The sequence below is a fragment of the Mus caroli genome, chromosome 4 (assembly GCF_900094665.2).
Source record: "Mus caroli chromosome 4, CAROLI_EIJ_v1.1, whole genome shotgun sequence".
In the NCBI taxonomy this organism is placed as follows: Eukaryota; Metazoa; Chordata; class Mammalia; order Rodentia; family Muridae; genus Mus; species Mus caroli.
Window position 1 is genome coordinate 38817197 of NC_034573.1, and position 7817 is coordinate 38825013.

The 7817-nt window shown below is 43.2% G+C and overlaps 1 protein-coding gene across 4 annotated transcripts in view; it reads left to right on the forward strand.

Annotated features, from left to right (window-relative positions):
* The first annotated feature begins 4930 nt into the window (after positions 1 to 4930).
* Zcchc7 (zinc finger CCHC-type containing 7) overlaps positions 4931 to 7817 on the forward strand; it is a 170926-nt gene continuing 168039 nt past the window's right edge. The window contains exon 1 of one of the 4 annotated variants that reach the window (XM_021160515.2): positions 4931 to 4983. The gene's annotated coding sequence lies outside the window, so the exon portion shown is untranslated. Of the gene's footprint in view, positions 4984 to 5236; positions 5356 to 7817 lie in introns of those variants that run through there. The other 3 variants (XM_029475930.1, XM_021160514.2, XM_021160513.2) reach the window with 3 other exon arrangements.

Here is a 7817-nt window from a genome sequence, read left to right on the forward strand (position 1 = left end):
TTTAAAAAAAAAAAAAAGATTACTGTAAATCTAAAGAGCTCACAGTGATGAAAGATTTATCAATATTCTATGACAGCTTCAAAAGAGCTGAAGCGGAAGCTCAGTTAAATCAATAAATACACATATTTCTTATTACAATTTACCACACATTATTTAATGAGTTATTTATTGACAAGCATTATATTTGTACCCAATTTTTACTATTACCATATAATTTGAGTGTGTGCAAAATACTCCCCTACTGAGCTCTGTTTCCAGCCCTAATGGTTCTCACATACATTAAAATGGCAATAGTTTCATGAGTCGATGCTCATTACTGAGTCCTTGAGACCTAGGTTTTGAGGGGTACAGTTCCAATTAGGAGTAACAGCAAGGGGGAATGGAGTCTGTGACATACTAGTCCCTTATCCCTAGGACTTTGTTGTAATGAAAATATTATCATATATATAACTTAATTTATGGTATATGCATTTTTTACATTTCAGTCTCCAGGAAAAATTAAAAGCCATCTATCTATATGAATGTCCAAATTTTCAAGGAAGATTTCATAGTCTGGTTGAAAATTGTGTGCTCTCTCCATCACCTTGCAATTTGAAGAGCTGCAGAATCATGAATAATACAAAAGCACGTTAAAACTTTTCAGCAAATCCAGATGGGTACCTATGTCATTGAGAATTCCCAAGAATCACCTTGATTGCAGCTTTGGACTTAGGAGCCTGAATTGATTAACACTTATCAGCCCAGTGTATCAGCTTTAAGTGATAACTGCTGCTGAGATCATATTAAGCCTGTATTTGGGCAAATGAAAAGCACCCAAACTCTAAAGGGTAAACACCCTGTCATTTGTGCTAGCCTTCTGTGTCTGCTGCATCTTAGAAGTTGTGGTGAGGCTGAAGCTGACAGATTGCAAACTGGAAGCCAGCTTGAACACTCTCTAGCTGGGAACTTGCAAATTCCTTCTGCATTTTGGATTTTCATTCCTTCTTTTGAAAAATGGGGAGGGAGTTGTTGGATTGGACAGACACTTTCAATGATGACCCTGGGGTTTCTGATTGTTTTCTGGGCTCACAAGATGAAGCTGACGCTGAAATACCAGAACTATAGTAGGTGCACTACTCATTTCTCACAGGTAGACAGAAAATATCACATCCTCACGTTCTTGTTTAGATGGCGGGCAAGTGTGTGTTGAGTCAGCCACTTATCATTCCCACCCTGCTCCCACCTCCACTCATCATTCCCGTCCTGCTTCCACCTCACGTTACAGTCCGGACCCTCAGGGCCACCAGCTATTTCTCCACAAACTTGTCAAGTCTCCTTAATTTCTTTGTCAGAAGATTCTCCTGCCTTCTTGGTCTTGAAAGCCCATTCTGTATGTTTCCCCCTTGTATTAGGGCTCTCTAGGGTCACAGGACTTATGGGTAGTCCCTATACAGTAAAGGAATTTGTTGACGACTTGCAGTCTGCAGTCCAACAATGGTCAGCAGCAGCTGTGAATGGAAGTTCAAGGCTCTAGCAGTTGCTCAGTTCCTCAAGGCAAGCAGGCGAAGGAGAGTCTTCCTCCTTCCAATGTCCTTATGTAGGTCTCCAGCAGAAGGTGTAGCCTAGATTAAAGGTGTGTGCCACTATACCTTTAATCCCAGATGACTTTGAATTCAGAGATCTTCCTGTCTTAATCTTCTGGAATTCAAAGCCACTATGCCTCAAAATCTCCATGCCAAGATCCAGGTCAGAAACTTGTATCTCCCAGCTTGCAGATTAGGATCACTGGTGAGCCTTCCAATTCTGGATCGTAGTTCATTCCAGATATAGTCAAGTTGACAACCAGGAATAGTCACTACACGCCTTTTAATTTTATATTCAGTATAACTTCAGGCTTAGAAAAAAAAAAAAGACCAAGTAGAACAAATATTCTTGCAGACCTTGTAACCTAGCATCCTCCCAAATGTCAATTTCTTTCTGGATTCTACCCGTCACAGTTCATGCTGTAACAATCCAGTTCCAGAACTTAGTGCCCCTTTATCTCAGATTCTTCTGGGTGCATATCCGAGAGAGAGAGAGAGAGAGAGAGAGAGAGAGAGAGAGAGAGAGAGAGAGAGAAACAGCAAAGGCATCGTACACTCCACAATGCAAATACGAAAACCAGGAGAACAGTGTGGATTCAGTACTGTCACCTTTTTTTTTTTTAACGAATATTTTGCTTTCTGTAGGTGTTGTGCCAGCTGTAAACATCAAAAGACAATATTAGAACTTGTACTCTCAAGTAGTTTTACAGCCCAGCCCAGCTGGGATAGAACTATGAGAACAGTGAGAGGGAGGGTCATACAATGGGTAGGAAATCCCATAAGCCCATCCTGTGTGTGTGAGTGAAGTTTCTCTGAAGGCTTGGGACTTTAACAGAAGAGACTGAGAGAACACTGGATGGACAGAGGGTACTTCGCAGGCAGAGGGGGTTTCTATGAGGACACAGATGTGGGAGAGCATCATGCGTTAGCGGCTAACTGCTCAGCATTCAGCATGTTAGTCAACGACACCCCATGCTTTGAACTGATATGGGTTTACTTTGCATGTATGTGTATACACGTGCACGTGTCTCACCAGAGGTCAGAGGATAATCTATGGGAATCAGTCATCTCCTTCCACCACCTCAGTTCCAGAGATCAAACTCAGGTGGTCAGGCTCAGCAGGAAGTGACCTCACCCACTGAGCTAGCCCTCAGTCCTCCACCTTTTAAGGTATTTTGTTGGCTGCATGAGTAACAGTGAGAGGCCAGGGCACAGCCATTAAGGGTTATGCTCATTAGCTTTACATTCTTGAGAGAAACGAGGTAAAGGAGCAGCGTATTTATTCTGGCTCACACCTCTCTCTTTATCCCCTTCTAACTCTATCTGGGTGCTTAGTTTCCCTGGATGGTAGGTACAGCTCACATTTAGGTCCTGACCTAACTCCCTCACTGAAAATATGCTCACAGAATACCCAGAAGTGTTCATCAATGCTTTTCAGTTTGATTAAACTGATAAACTCAAGATTAAGCAGTATTCACTGCTTCAGGCAGTTAGAAAACTGTTCATCTGAGTCTGCTTCTCCTTTTTTGTAAATAAAAATTAACACTAATAATAAAAATAATCACTGAGCACAGTGGCACACGTCTTTAGTCCCAATAGCTCAGCAGGCAGAGGCAGGTAGATCTCTGAGTTCAAGGCCTGTCTGGTCTGTATAGAGAGTTCCAGAACAGCCAGGACTACACAGTAGAGAGATCTTGTCTCAAACAATCAAACACACATAAAAATAAAAAGTTAGGTTTTTAAGGTTAGGTTAGGTTGCACCAGGTTGCAATCCCAGTACTTGAGTTTAAGGCTGGACTAAGCTCTGTAGTAAAACCTAAAGAACAAGCAAAAGGGGCAGTAAAACAATATATTGTTATGAAATATAATGTGGTGGGGGGGCACCTGGTGGGTACTTGGCTCATGCCAAGGCATATTCCTGAGTAATTATGCCATGCAACAGATCTGGTATAAAAGAGGTTTCTTTAATAAAAAAAAAAAAAAAAAAAAAAGAGGTTTCCTGGGGGAAAGGAGAGGACTGAGGACCTGGGACAGGGTAGGAAAGGGTAAAGAGGCAGGCAGAGGCCACGAGGGCAAGAGGTGGGGGGGACCTCTGAGGACAGACAGGGGGAGAGGGAAACAGAGAGGGGGGAGGGGGGAGAAGGAGGGGAAAAGAAAAAGGAGAGAGCACATGAGATTATGGAACACACAGAGAGCCAGGTGGCCAGCAGTCCTTTTATAGGTCCTCTAATCCCTTGCTAAGTCCCTGGGAGGAGTCTAGTGAAATCACCTGTAAGCTAACAATATACTAAGAGGAGTTATTATGGTCCTTGATTAAAAATTCAGTCTTTTAATACACACACACACACAGTATTCCTTTGGCACATATTCCCTGAACTGTCCAAACATGTGACCTACTTCTATACCACTTTTTCTATCCCCCAAATAGGTTTTTCAATTTTGCCTTTTCATAGTGTCTTGTCCCTTCTTTCCTAGCACATAACTATAATGCTAATCGAATTTTGTAATTATTTTCAAACTCCTAATCTGGACTTTCTAGAACAGCCTGATATTTTCCTGAAACTCTTCCCCCCCTCTAATTTAGTTTAAGTAAATATAAGCTTATTTTTCTAATAACGTAGAAGGCTGACAGCTTGGCTCTAATATGTTCAATAAATGTTGGCAAAAAGACTTAAAATCAAACTCATCTATCAGGGATGTTGTCAATACCTAATTCGGTATTTGTAAAGTTGCTTAGATGAACTTAGGTTTGCTTGTTTGTGTTTGACTGCGATAAGGTCTTAAGTAGCTCAGGCTGTCTTTGTCCACGTTGCTAAGGATGAACTTGAATTCCTTATTTTCCTTTTCCCACCTCCTCTGTACTAGGCTGCTTATGTGGTGGAACTGAGGAATGAACCCAGGGCCTTCTATGCGGTAAGCAAGCACTTTACCAACTGGGTTACACGTCCAACCTCATAATTAAACAGTTGTTTTGTTTTAAAGGTGTGACCAAGGGAACCAATGCTGGAGGCGGTGAAACCGGTCTCCTAGTACCAGAAAGAATAGCATTTACTCCGTGTTGCAGGAGTGCAGCTCTTCACGGTTCACAAACAGTTAACAAGGCGGAAGCACCTCCGAATGCACTTTACAACCTAAGGGTGGAAAAGCCGTGAGGTCTCTTATCCCACTAGCGGAAAAACCCAAACCCAAACCAGACACTCTCAAAAATGCCTTTTCCCGCGCTGGCATTACCAAGGTCCCTCTCCGAAGTCACCTACTAACCCTAAATCCCCTACTAACTCTGACCTCCACCCGGTAAAGGGGCCGATTTGCTCTGCGCCACGTGTTACTACGAGGGCGTTACCCAGAGCTAGAAAAGAGACGGCCCCTGCCGACCGTACCAAAGTATCATGGGAATTGTAGTTTTCTTCCCAACACCGGAGTAAGTGAACTCGCATTTATTTTTGCCCTTCAAGTATCTTCTATTTAGTATAACTCATAAGATAAAAATAATATTTTCAGCCGAGATTTCTTTTCGAAAGGAAGGATGAAGAAAAAAAGAACAAAACCAAACGCAAAGTTTATAGGCGGAGAAAACAAAGGGTTAATAGGCGTTACGCATGCGCTCCGAGGACTCGCGGGTTGGGCGGAAGGACAGCTCCCAAGAGCTCTGTTTTCCCCGGAAGTACCTTCTCCTCCCTGGAGTCCGCGCGGACGCGGCTTCCTTACCTCATTTGTCCTCGCCCCTCCCCGTTCCTCTACGCGTTTCGGTTCCTGGTTGGTGCTTCCTGGTCGCGGCCGCGGCAGTGAGTATGTGTGTGACGGACCCCGAGCTGTCCCGCGGCCGGGGGACCCCTTCCCCTCTCCGCCTCGCCCGCGGAGCTGTGGAACTAATGCGTGCCCCTCTCTGGCCTTCCCTTCCCGGTCCTTCGGGGCGCAGCGCAGTGCAGCGCAGCAAATGGCCTCTCAGCTCCGTGCCGCCCCACGCGGCTCAGTGGCCGGGCTGGGGTTTGGCGGCCCGAGACCAGGGCTTGGGCAAGGCTAGGCGGCGATGGCCTTGACGGGCACGTCTTCTCTTTCGGCGTTACTCCGCCGCCTCCCACGGTTCACCCGTCCTGGGGAGGTGGGCCAGTCCGGAAATGTGGAGGCCTCCCTTCGCTGAGGGGAACCTGGCCCTCAAGGATGCGTCCAGTCCGGGGCCACCTTAAGCTGGTGCTGTCAAGTAGCCGCTTCACGAGTAGACACAAAGAATCTGGGAACTATGCCCCATCCCTTATATAAAACCAGGGTATCCTAAGATGATCCTCTGTCCCCGCGCCCGCACACCCTAACAGCAGACAGTTGTAGTCAACTTTACTGTGGGGAAATCGAGGTTGGGAGTTGGCAGCCCCCAGTTCCAGCCATCACTGATTAGCTGCCGACGCTCAGAATACCTTTAGGTCGAGTTTACTGTGATTTCAGGTCTCAGGGTTGAATGAAGGAAACTTTTAAGGGCCTTTTTTAGCCCATTGGATAATTTTTTTTCTGAGCCTGTTTTTCCGAAGTATAAAATCATCCTTAATTTAATGACTAGCTTCCTTCAAAAGCTCTCGACGTGGTTTTGAATATTTGGACCTTAAATTGCAGCGTGTATATTTAAGACGGTGTTGTGCTTTAGGGACATTTAATTATTGTCATTTAGTCAGAGGATGGGGTGTGATCTGAGGGAAGAATTGGAAGTGAAAATTGTATGAAAACTACAAGGTTAACAGAGCATGGGACAAATAGGAAAAGCATTGTTTCCAGCAGAGTCCAAAGAGTAGTTAGAAGTTAACATCAGTAAATTTAGCATGCATTTCTGACATGGAGACAAGCCCATTGTTTCTCTCTTTGATGGTCCCATTTGGATTCCTTACCTCCTTGGATTGGAAGTGACAGTAACATTTGAAAAAGGGGCAGACATTTTAACTTTTGTAATTGGTTTTGTTTCAGCCTTCACTGAATCTCAGTAGCATACTGAGATTCTTGTAAGTTATAAACCTAAGTAGAGCATAAACTATTAATCATGTTATCCATTGACAACTGTGGATTTCAAAATTCAGCCCTCAAGGTGGGGTCCAGCCCCAGGTAGAACACTGGCTTAGCATGTTCAGGCCCCTGGATACAGTCCCCAGCACCATCAAATGAATAAGACCAAATTTGGGATTTAAATTTACCTCAGATGACCTATAGCACCCAGAAAGAAGCTCTAAGCTGGAAATACTTTGAAAGAAAATTAAGACCAAAATGTCTAGAATGACTAGTCGGTAAACTATTAAGGGGAAATATTGGCTTTTAAGTCTTGGTAAATTCTGGAAACCTAATTAACCTTTGTTAGTTTAAAGAAATTCGATGACTGACTGCCCCTCCCCCCTTAAAAAACACAGTGAGTGGCTTTATATTCTTTCTTTAGATAAGCTTCGTTTCCACTTCTGGTATTGTAGATTTTAAGATGGATCAGTCTTCTGAGTAGCTGCGCTTTGGGAACATCTTCTGTTTATTTACTTTTTGGGGATGGGTTCTAGGGGTTAAGACAGGAACTTCTGACCAAATGCTAGGATTATTGTGTGTCCCTGTGCCCTACTACACAGAACTTTGATAAAGTTTAAGTACCAGTTAGGTTCTTAAATAGTAAATTTGTAAGTTTAAATGTCTACTACTCCTTTTAATTAAAATGTCTGTTTCAGGTTTGTTTCCCTGTGGAAAGTTAATGTATATGTCAGATAAATGTAGGTGTTTAGCCAGTGCACATATAGCAATGCTTGTAGTGATTGATTGGCTTAGGTCAGGAACATGTAAATCATGCTAGCCGAGTTCTTAACCAAGTGTCCAGCCTTAGGGAGGCCTCCTTATGTCTTTGGACCTGTTTCTTCAAATGTTTATAAAGGGAGCTTTGTGAAAACAATCCAGCAGGTACTTTTTAGATTTAAATGTTTGTCAGAAACATGTGTTACCTGGTTAAGTATGCTTAGTAAAAAGCCGAGAAAGCCTTCTGCGTCTAAGGTGTGTGTGTACACATGCAGATACACATGCAGATGTGCTTCACACTCATCCTTGAGTATACTTTTTAAAAATTAAGAGAATTTGATTGAAATTAAAGTTGTAACAAAGCAAAACAGCTTGAGGCAAACCTTAACTTTGGCATACATGAGCTATATAAATACAAGAGCGTATGTTATGCCAGAACACAGTTTTCAAGTACAGAAGGAACAAAATCCTCTTAACTGCCATAGGGGTTAAATTGTTAAATTCATTTTT